Genomic DNA, 21,131 nt, shown 5'->3' on the forward strand with positions numbered 1-21,131 from the left:
TCTCTGTACTGTGACATCACTTTGTGAATTATACCTGTACTGTGACATCACTGAGTATATTATCTCTGCACTGTGACATCACTGTGTGTATTATCCCTGTACTGTGACATCGCTGTGTATATTATCCCTGTAATGTGACATAACTGTGTGTATTATCCCTGTACTGTGACATCACTGTGTATATTATCTCTCTACTGTGACATCACTGAGTGTGTTATCCCTGTACTGTGACATCACTGTGTGTGTTATCCCTGTGCTGTGACATCACTGTGTGTATTATCCCTGTACGGTGACATCACTGTATTATCTCTGTACTGTGACATTACTGTGTGTATTATCCATGTACTGTGACATCACTGTGTGTATTATCCCTGTACTGTGACATCACCGTGAGTATTATCCCAGTACAGTGACATCACTGTGTGTTTTATCTCTGTACTGTGACATCACTGTGTGCAGAATCCCTGTACTGTAACATCACTGTGTGTATTATCTCTGTACTGAGACATCACTGTGTGCATTATACCTGTACTGTGACATCACTGTATGTATTATCCCCGTACTGTGACATCACTGTGTGTATGATCCCCATACTGTGACATCACTGTGTTCATTATCCCTGTACTGTGACATCATTGTGTGCATTATCTCTGTACTGTAACATCACTGTGTGTATTATCTCTGCACTTTGACATCACTGCGTGTATTATCCCTGTACTGTGACAGCAATGTGTGTATTATCTCTGTACTGTGACATCACTGTGTATATTATCTCTGTACTGTGGCATCACTGTGTGTACTATCCATGTACTGTGACATCAATGTGTGCATTATCCCTGTACTGTGACATCACTGTGTGTATTATCCCTGTACTGTGACCTCACTGTGCGTATTATGCCTGTACTGTGACATCACTGTGTGTATTATCTCTATACTGTGACATCACTGTGTGTATTATCTCTGTACTGTGTCATCAGTGTATATATTATCCTTGTACTGTGACATCACTGTGTATTATCCCTGTACTGTGACATCACTATTTGTATTATCCCTGTACTGTGACATCACTGTGTTCATTATACGTGTACTGTGACATCACTATCTGTATTATCTCTGTACTGTGACATCACTGTGTGTATTATCCCTGTACTTTGACATCACTATTTGTATTATCCCTGTACTTTGACATCACTGTGTGTATTATGCATGTACATTGACATCACTGTGTGTATTATCTCTGTATTGTGACATCACTGTGTGTATTATCTCTGTACTGTGACATCACTGTGTGTACTATCCATGTACTGTGACGTCAATGTGTGCATTATCCCTGTACTGTGACATCACTGTGTGTATTATCTCTGTACTGTGACATAACTGTGTGTATCATCCATGTACTGTGACGTCAATGTGTGCATTATCCCTGTACTGTGACATCACTGTGTGTATTATCTCTGTACTGTGACATCACTGTGTGTACTATCCATGTACTGTGACGTCAATGTGTGCATTATCCCTGTACTGTGACATCACTGTGTATATTATCCCTGTACTGTGACACCACTGTGTTTATCATATCTGTACTGTGACATCACTGTGTGTATTTTCCCTGTACTGTGACATCACTGTGTGTATTATCCCTGTACTGTGACATCACTGTGTTTATTATCTCTGTACTGTGACATCACTGTGTGTATTATCCCTGTACTTTGACATCACTGTGTGTATTATCTCTGTACTGTGACATCACTGTTTGTATTTTCCCTATACTTTGACAACACTATTTGTGTTATCCCTGTACTGCGACATCACTGTGAGTATTATCCCAGTGCTGTGACATCACTGTGTGTATTTTCCCTGTACTGTGACATCACTGTGTGTATTATCCCTGTACTGTGACATCACTGTGTTTATTATCTCTGTACTGTGACATCACTGTGTGTATTATCCCTGTACTTTGACATCACTGTGTGTATTATCTCTGTACTGTGACATCACTGTTTGTATTTTCCCTATACTTTGACAACATTATTTGTGTTATCCCTGTACTGTGACATCACTGTGAGTATTATCCCAGTGCTGTGACATCACTGTGTGTATTATCCCTCTACTGTGACATCACTGTGTATTATCCCTGTACTGTGACATCACTGTGTGTATTATCTCTGTACTGTGACATCACTTTGTGAATTATAACTGTACTGTGACATCACTGAGTATATTATCTCTGCACTGTGACATCACTGTGTGTATTATCGATGTACTGTGACATCACTGTGTATATTATCCCTGTACTGTGACATCACTGTGTATATTATCTCTGTACTGTGACATCACTGAGTGTGTTATCCCTGTACTGTGACATCACTGTGTGTGTTATCCCTGTACTGTGACATCAATGTGTTTATTATCCCTGTACTGTGACATCACTGTATTATCTCTGTACTGTGAGATCACTGTGTGTATTATGCATGTACTGTGACATCACTGTGTGTATTATCCCTGTACTGTGACATCACTGTGTGTATTATCCCAGTACTGTGACATCACTGTGTGTATTATCTCTGTACTGTGACATCACTGTGTGCAGAATCCCTGTTCTGTAACATCACTGTTTGTATTATCTCTGTAATGTGACATCATTGTGTGTATTATCCCTGTACTGTGACATCACTGTGTGTATTATCCCTGTACTGTGACATCACTGTGTGTATGATCCCCGTACTGTGACATCACTGTGTTCATTATCCCTGTACATTGACATCAGTGTGTGAATTATCTCTGTACTGTGACATCACTGTGTGTATTATCTCTGCACTTTGACATCACTGAGTGTGTTATCCCTGTACTGTGACATCACTGTGTGTGTTATCCCTGTACTGTGACATCACTGTGTTTATTATCCCTGTACTGTGACATCACTGTGTGTATTATCCCTGTACTGTGACATCACTGTGTGTATTATCCCAGTACTGTGACATCACTGTGTGTATTATCTCTGTACTGTGACATCACTGTGTGCAGAATCCCTGTACTGTAACATCACTGTGTGTATTATCTCTGTAATGTGACATCACTGTGTGGATTATACCTGTACTTTGACATCACTGTGTGTATTATCTCTGCACTTTGACATCACTGTGTGCAGAATCCCTGTACTGTAACATCACTGTGTGTATTATCTCTGTAATGTGACATCACTGTGTGCATTATATCTGTACTGTAACATCACTGTGTGTATTATCCCTGTACTGTGACATCACTGTGTGTATGATCCCCGTACTGTGACATCACTGTGTTCATTATCCCTGTACGTTGACATCAGTGTGTGAATTATCTCTGTACTGTGACATCACTGTGTGTATTATCTCTGCACTTTGACATCACTGGGTGTATTATCCCTGTACTGTGACATCAATGTGTGTATTATCTCTGTACTGTGACATCACTGTGTATATTATCTCTGCACTGTGACATCACTGTGTGTACTATCCATGTACTGTGACATCAATGTGTGCATTATCCCTGTAATGTGACATCACTGTGTGTATTATCCCTGTACTGTGACCTCACTGTGCGTATTATGCCTGTACTGTGACATCACTGTGTGTATTATCTCTATACTGTGACATCACTGTGTGTATTATCTCTGTACTGTGTCATCACTGTGTATATTATCCCTGTACTGTGACATCACTGTGTATTATCCCTGTACTGTGACATCACTATTTGTATTATTCCTGTACTGTGACGTCACTGTGTTCATTATACGTGTACTGTGACATCACTGTCTGCATTATCTCTGTACTGTGACATCACTGTGTGTATTATCCCTGTACTTTGACATCACTATTTGTGTTATCCCTGTACTGTGACATCACTGTGAGTATTATCCCTGTACTGTGACATCACTGTGTATATTATCCCTGTACTGTGACATCACTGTGTGTATTATCGCTGTACTGTGACATCACTGTGTGTATTATCCCTGTACTGTGACATCACTGTGTGTATTATCTCTGTACTGTGACATCACTGTGTGTTTCCACCTTGTACTGTGACATCACTGTGTGCATTATCCCTGTACTCTGACCTCACTGAGTGTATTATCCCTGTACTGTGACATTACTGTGTGTATTATCTCTATACTGTGACATCACTGTGTATTATCCCTGTACTGTGACATCACTGTGTGTATTATCCCTGTACTGTGACATCACTGTGTGTATTATGCATGCACAGTGACATCACTGTGTGTATTATCTCTGTATTGTGACATCACAGTGTGTATTATCTCTGTACTGTGACATCACTTTGTGTATTATCCCTGTACTGTGACATCACTGTGTGTATTATCTCTGTACTGTGACATCACTGTGTGTATTATCCCTGTACTATGACATCACTGTGTGTATTATCTGTACTGTGATATCACTGTGTGTATTTGTAACATGGGTACTTTAGATGCAGCGACACAAAAACACAGAGCAGCCAATACAAGGTTAATAAACAAGGGAAGTTTATAATAACAGGGTAAATCTCCACGCAAGGAGTATCAGGGGAAAATATGGGGGAAGACAAGGGAAGTAGCAGGTAAAAGTCTTTAACTGACAGTTCACAGTTTAACTAAATATAGCATAGTGGAACCGGTTATAAACAACAGTTTTTACACTTAGCTGACTCTTTTCCTCCACAAGGCAGTTGCCAGCTGGGACCGGTGTTGATTTCTTCAGGCTTCCCCGCCCAAACAATGCTCCGTCTTCTTGCGGCAGCGGGAGATCTCCGGATTTACCCGCTGAGCCCCTAGTCCTTAACACGGCACCTCACGTGCCCGGCTACACCGACCCTGTGTCTCTTCTCTAGTCGGCTTGACTCCTCCGGTCCACTGCATTCGGCTCTTGCTCCCAGTCCTGGAGAAAGGAGCCTGGACCCTCTCACATTGCTCTGCTGAGCAGGACCCAGCTCCGCTTTCCCGCGCAAACATCCTCGTCTCTTCCTCTCTCTACCCACATCACCAGTCTCTCGGTCACCTGACCTCCAAGCTCTCACTCTGGACAAGGCCCCAGCTTCCCAGTCACCTGACTCCTGTGCTCTCAGTCTGTTTCCCCCTGCAACCAGAGGCACGGCCCCGGCAGTTCCGGATCCCTTGCTCTGAAAGTACTTACACCCCGGTCTTCCCCCTTACATGTGTATTATCCCTCTACTGAGACATCACTGTGTATATTATCCCTGTACTGTGACATCACTGTACGTATTATCCCTGTACTGTGACATCACTCTGCGTACTATCCCTGTACTGTGACATCAATGTGTGTACTATCCCTGTACTGTGACATCACTGTGTGTATTATCTCTGTACTGTGACATCACTGTGTGTATTATCCCTGTACTGTGACATCACTGTGTGTATTATTCCTGTACTGTGACATCACTGTGTATATTATCCCTGTACTGTGACATCACTGTGCGTATTATCCCTGTACTGTGACATCACTGTGTGTATTTTCTCTGTACTGTGACATCACTGTGTATATTATCCCTGTACTGTGACATCACTGTGTATGTTATCCCTGACTGTGACATCACTGTGTGCATTATCCCTGTACTGTGACTAGAGATGAGCGTTTTTCTACTCGAACTGTTCGCCAATCTCAAATTCGAGCTGTTTTGGGCGGTGTTCGAGCCGTTCGGCGAACACGAACAATTTGAGAAAAATTCGGCTGTTCGAGGTTATGTTCGATAACTGTTCGTGCACCAAAATCATAACTGGATTTTTTCTCAGTAATGATGAAAATTAATGTTAAAACACAGTTTGAGTGTACAGCGGGGCGGGGGGAGGGGCAGGGGATGGATCTCTGCAGGAACAATGAAGATCTCCATTTTTTTTTCTCTTTCCCGCATTTGCAGTGGGGAGGTGCAATCTGTCAGCCTATCAGCAGCGCACACACGGAGCGAAGTGCTTTTTTTCACACAAGCAAGGGCATGTGTGATTGGCAGTGTATGTCACATGTCCTTGCCCTATAAGACCAAGCCATTTTCCCCGTCGCCACCATTTTCTCACTGCTGCAGCTGCGTGTTAGACGGCACCGCTGTTGCTGTGTGTGCTATACCTTGTTAATTTCAAGCCAATTTTCGCACAAATCTACAGATAGCTTGGGAGTAGGGAATAGTTGTGATTGCAGTCCTTTTAAGGACTAGGTTACAGCATTTCCTACGACTTTTATCAGGCAGGTCTGTGCTCTTAAATAGATAGATTGTGGGAGTAAAGACTAATTGTAATTGGAGTCCTTTTCAGGACTAGGTTACATCAGTTCCTATCAGTTTTTGCCAGGCAGGTCTGTGCCAGTGCTGTGCAAGTTTTTTTCACAGCATTTGGCTGAATCTAGCAAAGCTAATCCTTTTTGGCCTATTGCAGAGTGTGTTAGTCAGTGGAGTAGCCTATCTGTGTTGCAAGATATACCACCTGTGTATAGAATACCAATTTTTTTACTGCACCTAGTGAAGTAAAATCTTTTGGGCATAGCATCATTCTATTAGTCCATCTATACTGACCTCCATCAGGTTGCAAACTGAATATAATTTTTTTCTGCATCTAGCTCTGAAAAAATATTTGGGCTTCTAGCAGTGTGTGGGACTTGGTCTATTAGTCCATCTATACTGACCTCCATCAGGTTGCAAATTAAAAATAATTTTTTTCTTCATTTAGCTCTGAAAAAATATTTGGGCTTCTAGCAGTGTGTGGGACTTGTTCTATTAGTCCTTCTATACTGACCTCCAGCAGGTTGCAAATTGAATATAATTTTTTTCTGCATCTAGCTCTGAAAAAATATTTGGGCTTCTAGCGGTGTGTGGGACTTGGTCTATTAGTCCATCTATACTGACCTCCATCAGGTTGCAAATTAAAAATAATTTTTTTCTGCATCTAGCTCTGAAAAAATATTTGGGCTTCTAGCAGTGTGTGGGACTTGGTCTATTAGTCCACCTATACTGACCTCCATCAGGTTGCAAATTAAAAATAATTTTTTTCTTCATTTATCTCTGAAAAAATATTTGGGCTTCTAGCAGCGTGTGGGACTTGTTCTTTTAGTCCATCTATACTGACCTCCATCAGGTTGCAAATTAAAAATAATTTTTTTCTGCATCTAGCTCTGAAAAAATATTTGGGCTTCTAGCAGTGTGTGGGACTTGGTCTATTAGTCCATCTATACTGACCTCCATCAGGTTGCAAATTAAAAATAATTTTTTTCTGCATCTAGCTCTGAAAAAATATTTGGGCTTCTAGCAGTGTGTGGGACTTGGTCTATTAGTCCATCTATACTGACCTCCATCAGGTTGCAAATTGAATAAAAAAATTTTCTGCATCTAGCTCTGAAAAAATATTTGGGCTTCTAGCGGTGTGTGGGACTTGGTCTATTAGTCCATCTATACTGACCTCCATCAGGTTGCAAATTGAATAAAAAAAATTTCTGCATCTAGCTCTGAAAAAATATTTGGGCTTCTAGCAGTGTGTGGGACTTGGTCTATTAGTCTATCTATACTGACCTCCATCAGGTTCCAAATTAAAAATAATTTTTTTCTTCATTTAGCTCTGAAAAAATATTTGGGCTTCTAGCAGTGTGTGGGACTTGTTCTATTAGTCCTTCTATACTGACGTCCAGCAGGTTGCAAATTGAATATAATTTTTTTCTGCATCTAGCTCTGAAAAAATATTTGGGCTTCTAGCGGTGTGTGGGATTTGGTCTATTAGTCCATCTATACTGACCTCCATCAGGTTGCAAATTAAAAATAATTTTTTTCTGCATCTAGCTCTGAAAAAATATTTGGGCTTCTAGCAGTGTGTGGGACTTGGTCTATTAGTCCATCTATACTGACCTCCATCAGGTTGCAAATTAAAAATAATTTTTTTCTGCATCTAGCTCTGAAAAAATATTTGGGCTTCTAGCAGTGTGTGGGACTTGGTCTATTAGTCTATCTATACTGACCTCCATCAGGTTGCAAATTAAAAATAATTTTTTTCTTCATTTAGCTCTGAAAAAATATTTGGGCTTCTAGCAGTGTGTGGGACTTGTTCTATTAGTCCTTTTATACTGACCTCCAGCAGGTTGCAAATTGAATATAATTTTTTTCTGCATCTAGCTCTGAAAAAATATTTGGGCTTCTAGCGGTGTGTGGGACTTGGTCTATTAGTCCATCTATACTGACCTCCATCAGGTTGCAAATTAAAAATATTTTTTTTCTGCATCTAGCTCTGAAAAAATATTTGGGCTTCTAGCGGTGTGTGGGACTTGGTCTATTAGTCCATCTATACTGACCTCCATCAGGTTGCAAATTAAAAATAATTTTTTTCTGCATCTAGCTCTGAAAAAATATTTGGGCTTCTAGCGGTGTGTGGGACTTGGTCTATTAGTCCATCTATACTGACCTCCATCAGGTTGCAAATTGAATAAAAAAAATTTCTGCATCTAGCTCTGAAAAAATATTTGGGCTTCTAGCGGTGTGTGGGACTTGGTCTATTAGTCCATCTATACTGACCTCCATCAGGTTGCAAATTAAAAATAATTTTTTTCTGCATCTAACCCAGCCAATAGTTTTGGCCTAATACCACAGTTTGGCCACTCAGCTCTGCTCGGTTACCATCCATTGTTTTTTTGTGCAAACAACTCCAGAGTTGTGAATTAGTTAACCACCAAAATGAGTGGAAAAAGGCCTGCTGCTGGTGGAAAGGGGAATAGGCATGTTGGGAAGGGGAAAAAAGGTTGTGTCCGTGGGGTAGGTGCAGAAGAAAGACCATCTTCCAGCCAAACTAAAATGTCTACTTCTTTTAGCGGACAATGTGATAAGATCCCTTTCTTACGGCCACGCCAATCGCTACAAATTCCAGATGAGGCACAAAAACAGCAGGTGCTTCAACGGATATCAAGTGCTCCTTTAAGTGGGCTCTCCTCCACATCAACTTCAACATCACAAATACTCCAGTCCTCAAAGGTGTCACCCAAATCGCACTTGCTTCCTCACAGCTCCCAAATCTCCAGCTGCCCGTCTGAGTATGAGGTAGAACAGATGGTTGAGTCTGCAGAGCTGTTTACTCATACTATAGCCTGGGAATCAGAGGTCAACTCCAGCGCTTCTGTGAATCCAGACGAGGAAATGATCTGCACTGATGCCCAGAATCTTTATGAGTCGGATCCAGGACCAGACGCAGAAGGTTCTGACCATAATGTAGACCCTCATTCCCAAACTGTAACTCCTGTTGGTGGAGACAATGAGGAAGACGATGATAAGACTCAAATACCTGATTGGAGCGACAACTTTAGTTTTTTGTCAGGGCAGGAACAGGTTGGCTCTGAGGACGACGGGTGTGATAACGCACAGGGTGATGATGATGAGGTCAGAGATCCCACTTACTGTCAACCCACAGTCAGCCAAGAGATGAGGTCAGCAGAGGAGGTGGAGGAAGATGCTAGTGACGACGAGGTCAGGTTGCGCCTTCCTGGACAGAGACGTAGTACTGGAAGCACGTCAACAACTGCATCCTCAAACACAACTCTGCCTCTCACCACAAGTCGTGGTGGCTCTTCAGGTCGCATGGGTGCTAAGCCTTGCATAGCCTGGGCATTTTTTCAGATCGATAAAGATGACCCAACTCGTGTTATCTGTAACATTTGTCAGCAAAAGCTAAGTAGAGGCCAAAAAATACATAGTTTGAGTACTTCATGCATGAACCGGCACATGGACATGAAGCATAAGTTGCAGTGGGAAGCTCAGTGTGCTACAATGCGGTCTAGCCGGCCGGGCCAACCACCGTCTGCCATATCTTGTGCATCCGCGGCCTCTTCATCCTCTGTGACTGGGGGGACAGCAGTCACACCTGTTTTGGGGTGCAGACCTGCCACCTCTTTACCCGCAACAGCCAGCGTGATTGGCAGGTCATCATTTTCTTTGGAGGTGGTAACACCAGCTGGTCTTGAGCGCTGTCCGACATCGATAGCACCACCTTTGGATCAAGGCAACCTAACATGTCCGCCTGCATCTTCCTCACAGACCGGCAGTTTGCCGGGGACACCCTTATCAACCCCGTCTAAGCACAATAGCCAGCCCTCGGTCCCTCAGATGTGGACAAGTAAAAGACCATTTCCTCCTAGCCATGAGAAAGCTAAGAGGTTGAATTTCACCATCTGCAAGCTCTTGGCTACAGAAATGCTGCCTTTCCGCCTGGTGGACACAGAGGATTTTCGAGACCTTATGTCCGTCGCAGTGCCCCAGTACCAGATGCCCAGTCGGCACTACTTCTCAAAGAAAGGTGTGCCTGCGCTCCACCAGCATGTCGCACACAACATCACCGCTTCTTTGAGAAACTCTGTGTGTGACAGGGTGCATTTCACCACAGACACTTGGACGAGTAGGCATGGACAGGGGCGTTACATGTCGCTGACTGGGCACTGGGTAACTATGGTGACAGCAGGACAAGGGGCTGCTGTCCAAGTCTTGCCGTCCCCACGAGTTGTGCGTCAATCCTCTTTATGTCATTTTTCCGCCACTGCTTCTGCCTCCTCAACCTCGGTCTTCCACCTGCACCCAAAGCCTGTCTGGTCATGCCACAAGCTTTCTAACTGCGCAGAAGGGATCCTGCACACCTCCTTACTATGCTGGCAGTAGGGCTCAACGTCATCAGGCGGTTTTTACATTGAAATGTCTGGGAAATGTGAGTCACACAGCTGAGGAGTTGTGGTCAGCTCTGGAGAACCAATTTCATGAATGGTTGTCTCCACTGGACCTGAAACCAGGGAAGGCCGTGTGCGACAATGCTGCAAACCTGGGTGCGGCCCTTCGCCGGGGCAATGTCACACACGTGCCTTGTATGGCTCACGTGTTGAACCTGGTTGTCCAGCAATTTTTAGCCCACTATCCCAGACTAGATGGCCTTCTGCAGAGGGCACGGTCGCTGTGTGCTCACTTCCGCCGTTCGCATCCCGCAGCTCAGCGACTTACATCTCTACAGAAGTCGTTGGGCCTGCCACTTCACCGGCTAAAATGCGATGTGCCTACCCGGTGGAATTCAACTCTGCACATGTTGCAGCGACTGTGGCAGCACCGACAAGCCCTGGTGCAATACGTTCTGACGTATAGCCTGGGCCAACGAGATTCAGAGGTGGGGCAAATCACGCTGGAGGAGTGGTCTCAGATCAGGGACCTATGCACCCTTCTGCACAGTTTTGAAATGGCGACGAAGATGTTTAGTGCTGACGATGCCATTATCAGCATGACTATTCCGGTGATTTACATGCTGGAGCACATGTTAAACAGAATTCGGAGTCAGGTGGTGGCACAAGAGGAGGTGGAGGAAGTAGAGGAGGAGGAGTTGTATGCGGAAGGGCTAACATCTGCAAGGTCCAGACGGTCGGCAGCACCAGGGCGGCAGGCATGTGAGGGTGGGGGAGATGATTTTACCAGGGCGCATGGTAGCAGCCAAACTAGTGAGGAAGGTGCAGGAGCCCAGGAAGAAGTGGAGGACGAACTGATGGAAGACTCATCAGATGAGGGAGACCTTGATCACATTTCTGTTGTGCGAGGTTGGGGGGAGAGGACAGAGGAAGGAAGCATGATTGTTACCTCGCCACCAACACAACAGGGACTTGGTGCTCCTGGATGCGCAACACACATGAGTGCCTTCTTGCTGCACTACCTGCAACATGACCCTCGAATTGTGAGAATTAGAAATAATCCTGACTACTGGGTTGCCACACTGTTAGATCCCCGGTACAAAAGTAAATTTGCAGAAATTATTCCTGCCATAGAAAGGGATGCACGCATGCAGGAGTATCAGCAGAGACTGTTGCAGAATCTTACATGTGCTTTTCCACAAAATACCAGTGGTGCACGTAGTGAATCTCACAGTTCCAACTTGCCAACCGTGGGACCGTCAAGTGTTCAGCACTCAAACCGTAACAGAACCACAGTATCTGCTGGTAACATCAATTTTGCGGAATCATTTCACCACTTTTTTAGCCCATCCTTTGCAAGGCCACAGGAGACAAGAAGTCTGACACATAGTCAACGCCTAGAGACGATGGTACAGGAGTATCTCCAAGTAAACATTGAAGCCACGACTGTGTCACTGGACCCTTGCTCTTTTTGGGCTTCCAATCTGGATAAATGGCCGGAGCTAGCCACTTACGCCTTGGAGATCTTGTCATGCCCCGCAGCCAGCGTTCTGTCTGAACGTGTGTTCAGCGCTGCTGGTGGTGTGCTGACAGATAAGCGCACGCGGCTCTCCACTGATAATGTAGACAGACTCACGTTCATAAAGATGAACAAATCATGGATCCGAAACGACTTTTCTACCCCTGTGTCATCCTGGGGAGAGTAAAAGCTTGATGATTGGTTAAAATCACCCTACCAACCGTTTTAAGCTTTCAAATTACTAATCATGTTTATCTGTATCTTGACTGGAAAATAATTTGGGCTTTGTAGCAGTGTGCAGCACTGATCCTATTAGGCCATCTATAATAAGCTTCACCAGATTTAAAATTAAAAATAATTTTTAGCTGCATCTAGCCCGGAAAATAATTTTGGGGCTCCGAGATGCGCAAGACACATAAGTGCCTTCTTGCTGCACTACCTGCAGCATGACCCTCATATTGTCAGAATTCGAAGTAATCATGACTACTGGGTTGCCACACTCTTAGATCCCCCAAACTTTTCCATCAACCTTTTCATTTTAATAAAGACCAAAAAAATGGTCATTTTTGAAATTATAAGCATTAGCAGGTTGTTAGAAACTGAAATCAAACAGTTTTCAACTCAAAACTTTATTCTAGGTGATGTTACATTTTCACATAGGACCCCTTGTTCGAAAGGAGCTTCTGAACTCTCTCGTCCATTGAATTTGTCAGGTTTTGGATGGTTTCTGCTTCAATTGTTTTGCATGAGGACAGAATACCCTCCCAGAGCTGTTGCTTAGATGTGAACTGCCTCCCGCCATCATAGACACTCCTTTTAATGATGCTCCAAAGGTTCTGAATGGGGTAGAGGTCAGGGGAGCATGGGGGTCACACCATAAGTTTGTCCCCTTTTATGCCCATATCAGCCAGAGATGCAGATGTTTTATGTGCAGCATGAGATGGTGCATTATCATGCAGAAAAATGATCTTGCTGTGAAATACACGGTTCTTCTTCTTGAACCATGGCATGAAGTGCTGTTTGAGAAAATCCACATACATTATGGAGTTCATCTTTAGCGCCTTCAGGGATCCTAAAGGGGCCGACAATCTCTCTCCCCATGATTCCAGCCCAAAACATTACTCCACCTCCTCCTTGTTGGCGCTGTAGCCGTGTTTGCGTGGGGTGTCCATCAACCAGCCATCCTCCACTCCATTCATCTGGACCATCGAGCGCTGCACGGCACTCATCCGTGAACAAAACAGTTTTGAAATCAGTCTTCATGTAATGTTTGGCCCACTGGAGCCGTTTCTGCTTGTGTGAAGTGGATAGAGGAGGTCGACAGGATGGCGTATGCACAGCTGCAAACCTCTGAAGGACCCTGCATCTTGTTGTTCGGGGGACGTTGGAGGCACAAGCAGCTTCAAAAACTTGTCTGCTGCTATGACAAGGCTTTTTTGCCGCTGCTCTTTCAACCTGACGTAATTGCCTGTAGGAAAGAGTCCTCAATTTGCCCTTATCAGCACGCACACATGTGTACTGTGAATCAGCTACATACTTCTTGATTGCCAAGACACTTCATCCTGATCATCGCACAATGTTGATTGTAGTCATGCCTTGACCTAAACACTCCACAATTTGTTACTTCTCAGCAGCCGACACATCCTTTTTCTTTCCCATTTTGGCAGAAAATGTAGGCTGCTTAATAATGTGAGAGAGCCTTCTTAAGTAGTCTTGCCTTTCATTGGACACACCTGCCAAACTAATTAGCACAGGTGTCTGCAATTGCTTACAGTGATATAAAGAGCCCTGACACACATCACCATCAATGAGTTTAACTGACAAACAAACAAATTCTTCCCTTATCACTCCTAAACACTTTTTGCATAATAATTTGGAACGCGGTGTACATGTGCTTTTCCACAAAACACCAGTGGTTCACGTAGTGAATCTTACAGTTCTAACTTGCCAACCGTGGTCTGTATGGAATTGTTCAATAAAGGGCCCAAAATTAAGATAACATAGATGGGAGAGGTCTCTATGAATAGGAATTCCTAAGTATTTGATACCCTGTGAGGGCCAGGCAAAGGGAAAGTTGGACTGGATGGAATCCTATATGGATTTAGGGAGGGAGACATCGAGGGCCTCAGACTTCGCTGCATTGATTTTAAAATTTTACCATGTAACAAAGTGATCTATTTCAGCCATAACAGCAGGGATGGATATATGTGATTGAGTGATATATACTAGGACATCATCAGCAAATAGAGAGCACTTGTACTCCGTGCCTCCCACCTCAATCCACCTAATATTGGGGTTATGGCGAATTGATGAGAGCAGGTGCTCCGTCACTAGGATGTATAAGAGAGGGGACAGAGGACATCCCTGCCTTGTCCCATTGGTGATTGTGAAAGGTGATGAAAATGTTCTGACGCACCCCCTGGGCCTTGGGACACCCGGAGCCGGACCCTTTTTGGTGGATGCTGGTGGTTGTAGTCTTCGTGGCGGCGATCCGGTTCCGTGGCTCAGGGCGGTCAAACCAGTGGCGGAACTATTTATGTGGTTTTGATGTTTAAATGTCCGACTACGCCACACGTGGATTGCGGTCAGAGTGAACCGCCGCTACAGGGCAGACCGCTAAGGCTGGTGTTGTGGGTGCAGCAGAGCGTAGCATAACTCCCCACGGGAGGAGTATAGCCTAAGGGCAGTGTATGCGGAGGATGGGGGTGATGGTGCAGGGCAGCAGCAGTAACGACACGGAGTCAGTGATGCAGTTCAGGGCCTTTACTCACAGTTCTTATTATCCAGACCACGTCTACAGGTAACGGCTGCCCACGTCGTACTGTGCTCACCAGGTGAGGGGCTCAGACAACTCCCAGATAACTTTGGAGCGCTTCACAGGACCCCCTTTGTGTGTCCTTTGTCTGGCCTTTCTTACCAACACTTCTGTCCGGCTGCCTCGGGCCTCCTCTTGGTAAACTTGGCGCCAGTTTCCCTGACCCTATGTGGTGCCTTCCTAGCGGGTGGAGCAAGGGGCTGCGCCACATAAAATGTCAGAGCCTCCGGTTTCTAGCTGAGGGTCGTTTCCTGCCTCCACTAGTTCGGGGACCGGTCTCCCCCTTTGGCCTGACCCCTCCACGCAGGTGGATTCGGGCGTGCGGTGGCGACTCGCCCGTCCGCACCCCTGGGATCCCTTCATTCCTCGTTCCTGGAGCCTTCTCCGCTCCTCTTCCTTCCTTCTCCCTCTTGCAGGCCTGGGCCTCTGTTACTAGGCCCGCCTCCGGAGCAGAGCTCATGCAGAGCCCCTGCTCCCTGCCACTTCTGCTCAGACTTCTCTGCACTGAACTAAGATGGTGCCCACCTTTTATACTCCCTTCTCAATGCACCCAGGAACTGCTTCCTCCCTGCTCCTGCACTGCAGGGTTCCCCTTCCTCAGTGTTCCCTCCCCCCACTCCAGCCAGGGACAGGGACTGTCGTGCCCATCTCAGGGGCATATTGGTCGCCCTGCCCCACGGCAATGTGGTGTAATGCATGCAGGTGTCGGGTCCTGATCCACACTCCATCCTTATCTGAGAGTGAGATATCACACCTCTGGGTGAGGTGCAATACGTCTGTAGCAACCGAGCCCTCGGTGCTACAGTTCCATTTATCTTCAGCCTAGGTGACGTATTGTGATACAGGGCCGTGATTTTGGCTATAAAAGGGTCCCCTAGACCCCTACCCCAAGCTTTTTAAGAGAATCATATATGGCGTGCCAGGAGACTCTATGGAATGCTTTCTCAGCATCCAACGAGAGTATCTACTTACAAATTTTTAACTGCATCTAGCCCAGGAAATACTTTGTGCCTAGTAGCAGTGTCTGCTAGTCAGCGGATTATCCCGGCTGTTAAGCAAGCTACACCACCTGTAGTTTGGACACTTAATTTTTTCAAAGGAAATGCTTCGGGACCACGGGATACTTAGTGAAGAGCATCAGGAGGCACCCCAAGGCATAGGGGCTGGGACTGGCACTAGGATGCCTTGCGGTGGACAGCCGAGCTCGATCCTTATAAAAGCTTTTTAACTGCAGCAGCTTTAGTGGACGCTACTGGAGCTGGAATTACGCGGCTGCTGGCATGAGACTTGCCCTCCAATAGATCCTTGTAAATGGATTTAAAGTGTATTCATTCAAATTAGAGGGACAATTTAAATTAAAAAGCTTAGAGCTGCCTCCACCACAGGGGGGCTCTCTCGACCCACCAGCGGACAGGCACCAGTATTGGGAGAGGGGGGCTGGCCGTCAGGGTTCACCGCGGCTCTGGCACAAACCCGGCGACACGGAGGTGGCACGGGCAGGAGCGGACTGGCCGTCTCGGCTTCTCACTTTTTGGATTTTAGAAGGGCATGACATGCCTATATCTGTGTCTCCCCCTCCTTTTACTCCTCCACCTCTTTTATTTTCGCATGACTATATGTACTTGTCACTTTTCCATGTGTTAGTTGTGTCTTCTGAGCAGTTTGTCAGCTTTTGGACACCTTTGAAGGTGTTTTCTATGTGTTTCTATGTGTTTTTGTTTGCCTGCCATTGCTTTTAACGGTGTTCGAAGGTGTTCGACGAACAGTTCGACGAACAGTTCGGCAAACACACGGGTGTTCGACGAACCGAACCGAACTCGAACACTACGGGGGTGGCTCAACACTAAATGTAACATCACTATGTGTATTATCCCTGTACTGTGACATCACTGTGTGTATTATATTTGTACTGTGACATCACTTTGTGTATTATTTCTGTACTGTGACATCACTGTGTGTATTATCCGTGTACTATGACATCACTATGTGTATTATCCCTGTACTGTGACTTCACTGTGTGTATTTTCTATGTACTGTGACATCACTTTGTGTATTATCCCTGTACTGTGACATCACTGAGTATATTATCTCTGCACTGTGACATCACTGTGTGTATTATCCCTGTACTGTGACAACACTGTGTATATTATCCCTGTACTGTGACATCACTTCGTGTATTATCCCTGTATTGTGACATCACTGTTTATATTATCTCTGTACTGTGACATCACTGAGTGTGTTATCCCTGTACAGTGACATCACTGTGTGTGTTATTCCTGTACTGTGACATCACTGTGTGTATTATCCCTGTACTGTGACATCACTGTATTATATCTGTACTGTGAGATCACTGTGTGTATTATCCATGTACTGTGACATCACTGTGTGTATTATCCCTGTACTGTGACATCACTGTGTGTATTATCCCAGTACAGTGACATCATTGTGTGTATTATCCCTGTACTGTAACATCACTGTGTGTATTATCTCTGTACTGTGACATCACTGTGTGCATTATACCTGTACTGTGATATCACTGTGTGTATTATCCCTGTACTGTAACATCACTGTGTGTATGATCCCAGTACTGTGACATCACTGTGTTCATTATCCTTGTACTGTGACATCATTGTGTGCATTATCTCTGTACTGTGTCATCACTGTGTGTATTATCTCCTCACTTTGACATCACTGTGTGTATTATCCCTGTACTGTGACATCAATGTGTGTATTATCTCTGTACTGTGACATCACTGTGTATATTATCTCTGTACTGTGACATCACTGTGTGTACTATCTATGTACTGTGACATCACTGTGTGTATTCTCCCTGTACTGTGAACTCACTGTGCGTATTATGCCTGTACTGTGACATCACTGTGTGTATTATCTCTATACTGTGACATCACTGTGTGTATTATCTCTGTATTGTGACATCACTGTGTGTATTATCTCTGTACTGTGTCATCAGTGTGTATATTATCCCTGTACTGTGAAATCACTATGTTCATTATACGTGTACTGTGACATCACTGTCTGCATTATCTCTGTACTGTGACATCACTGCGTGTATTATCCCTGTACTTTGACATCACTATTTGTATTATCCCTGTACTTTGACATCACTGTGTGTATTATGCATTTACAGTGACATCACTGTGTGTATTATCTCTGTATTGTGACATCACTGTGTGTATTATCTCTGTACTGTAACATCACTGTGTGTATTTTCCCTATACTTTGACATGACTATTTGTATTATCCCTGTACTGTGACATCACTGTGTGTATTATCCCTGTACTGTGATATCACTGTGTGTATTATCTCTGTATTGTGACATCACTGTGTGTATTATCTCTGTACTTTGACATCACTGTGTGTATTATCCCTGTACTGTGACATTACTGTGTTTATTATCTCTGTACTGTGACATCACTATGTGTATTATCCCTGTACTGTGACATCACTTTGTGCATTATCTCTGTACTGTGACATCACTGTGTATTATCCCTGTACTTTGACATCACTATTTGTACTATCCCTGTCCTGTGACATCACTGTGTGTATAATGCATGTACTGTGACATCACAGTGTGTATTATCTCTGTATTGTGACAACACTGTGTGTATTATCTCTGTTCTGTGACATCACTGTGTGTAGCATCCATGTAATGTGACATTACTTTGTTTATTATCTCTGTACTGTGACATGACTTTGTGTATTTTCCCTGTACTGTGACAACACTGTGTGTATTATCCCTATACTGTGACATCACTGTGTGTATTATGCATGTACTGTGACATCACTGTGTGTATTATCCCTGTACTGTGACATCACTGTGTGTATTATCTCTGTACTGTGACCTCACTGTATGTATTATCCCTGTACTGTGACATCACTGTGTGTATTATCTCTGTACTGTGACATCACTGTGTGTTTTATTTCTGTACTGTGACATCACTTTGTGAATTATCCCTGTACTGTGACATCACTGTATGTCTTATCTCTGTGCTGTGACATCACTGTTTATTATCCCTGTACTGTGACATCACTTTGTATATTATCCCTGTACTGTGACATCACTGTGTGCATTATCCCTGTGCTTTAACATCACTGTGTGTATTATCCTAGTACTGTGACATCACTGTGTGCATTATATCTGTACTGTGACATCACTGTGTGTATCATCCCTGTACTGTGACATTGCTGTGTGTATGATCCCTGTACTGTGACATGACTGTGTTCATTATTACAGTGATATCAATGTGTGCATTATCTCTGTACTGTGACATCACTGTGTGTAATACCTCTGCACTGTGACATCAGTGTGTGTATGATCCCTGTACTGTGACATCACTGTGTTCATTATCCCTGTACTGTGACATCACTGTGTGCATTATCTAAGTACTGTGACATCACTGTGTGAATTATCTCTCCACTGTGACATCACTGTGTGTATTATCCCTGTACTGTGACATCAATGTGTTTATTATCCCTGTAATGTGACCTCACTGTGTGTATGATCCCTGTACTGTGAAATCATTGTGTGCATTATACCTGTACTGTGACATCACTGTGTGCATTTTCTCTGTACTGTGACATCACTGTGTTTATTATCCCTGTACTTTGACATCACTATGTATACTATCCCTGTACTGTGACATGACTGTGTGTATAATGCATGTACTGTGACATCACAGTGTGTATTATCTCTGTATTGTGACATCACTGTGTGTATTATCTCTGTACTGTGACATCACTGTGTGTATTATCCCTGTACTGTGACATCACTGTGTGTATTTTCCCGGTACTGTGACATCACTGTGTGTATTATCCCTGTACTGTGACATCACGGTTTTTATTATCTCTGTACTGTGACATAACTGTGTCTATTTTCCCTGTATTGTGACATCACTGTGTGTATTATCCCTGTACTGTGACATCACTGTGTTTATTATCTCTGTACTGTGACATCACTGTGTGTATTATCCCTGTACTGGGACATCACTGTGTGTATTATCTGTGTACTGTGACATCACTGTGTGTATTATCTCGGTTCAGTGACATCACTTTGTGATTTATCGCGGTACTGTGACATCACTGTGTGTCTTATCTCTGTATGTGACATCACTGTGTGTATTATCTCTGTACTGTGACATCTCTGTCTATTATCCCTGTACTTTGACATAACTGTCTATATAATCCCTATACTGTGGCATCACTGTGTGTATTATCTCTGTAATTTGACATCACTGTGTGTATTATCCCTGTACTGTGAAATCAGTGTGTGTATTATCCCTGTACTGTGACATCACTGTGTGCAATATCCCTATACTGTAACATCACTGTGTGTATTATCCCAGTACTGTGACATCACTGTGTGCATTATACCTGTACTGTGACATCACTTTGTGTATCATCCCTGTACTGTGACATCGCTGTGTGTATGATCCCTGTACTGTGACATCACTGTGTTCATTATTACTGTACTGTGACATCATTGTGTGTACTATCCATATACTGTGACATCAATGTGTGCATTATCCCTGTACTGCGACATCACTGTGTGTATTATCCCTGTACTGTGACCTCACTGTGTGTATTATCCCTGTACTGTGACATCACTGTGTGTATTATCTCTATATTGTGACATCACTGTGTGTATTATCTCTGTACTGTGTCATCACTGTGTGTATTATCCCTGTACTGTGACATCACTGTGTGTATAATCCCTGTACTGTGATATCACTGTGTGTATTGTCTCTGTATTGTGACATCACTGTGTGTATTATCTCTGTACTGTGACATCACTGTGTGTATTATCCCTGTACTGTGACATCACTGTGTTTATTATCTCTGTAATGTGACATCACTATTTGTATTATCCCTGTACTGTGACATCACTGTGTGTATTATCCCTGTACTGTGACATCACTGTGTTTATTATCTCTGTACTGTGACATCACTGTGTGTATTTTGCCTGTACTGTGACATAACTGTGTGTGTTATCCCTGTACTGTGACATCACTGTGTTTAATATCTGTGTACTGTGACATCACTGTGTGTATTATCCCTGTACTTTGACATCACTGTGTGTATTATCTCTGTACTGTGACATCACTGTTTGTATTTTCCC

The sequence above is a fragment of the Phyllobates terribilis genome, unplaced genomic scaffold (genome assembly GCF_046119375.1).
Source record: "Phyllobates terribilis strain yellow unplaced genomic scaffold, ASM4611937v1 Scaffold_7__3_contigs__length_470593459, whole genome shotgun sequence".
Lineage (NCBI taxonomy): Eukaryota > Metazoa > Chordata > Amphibia > Anura > Dendrobatidae > Phyllobates > Phyllobates terribilis.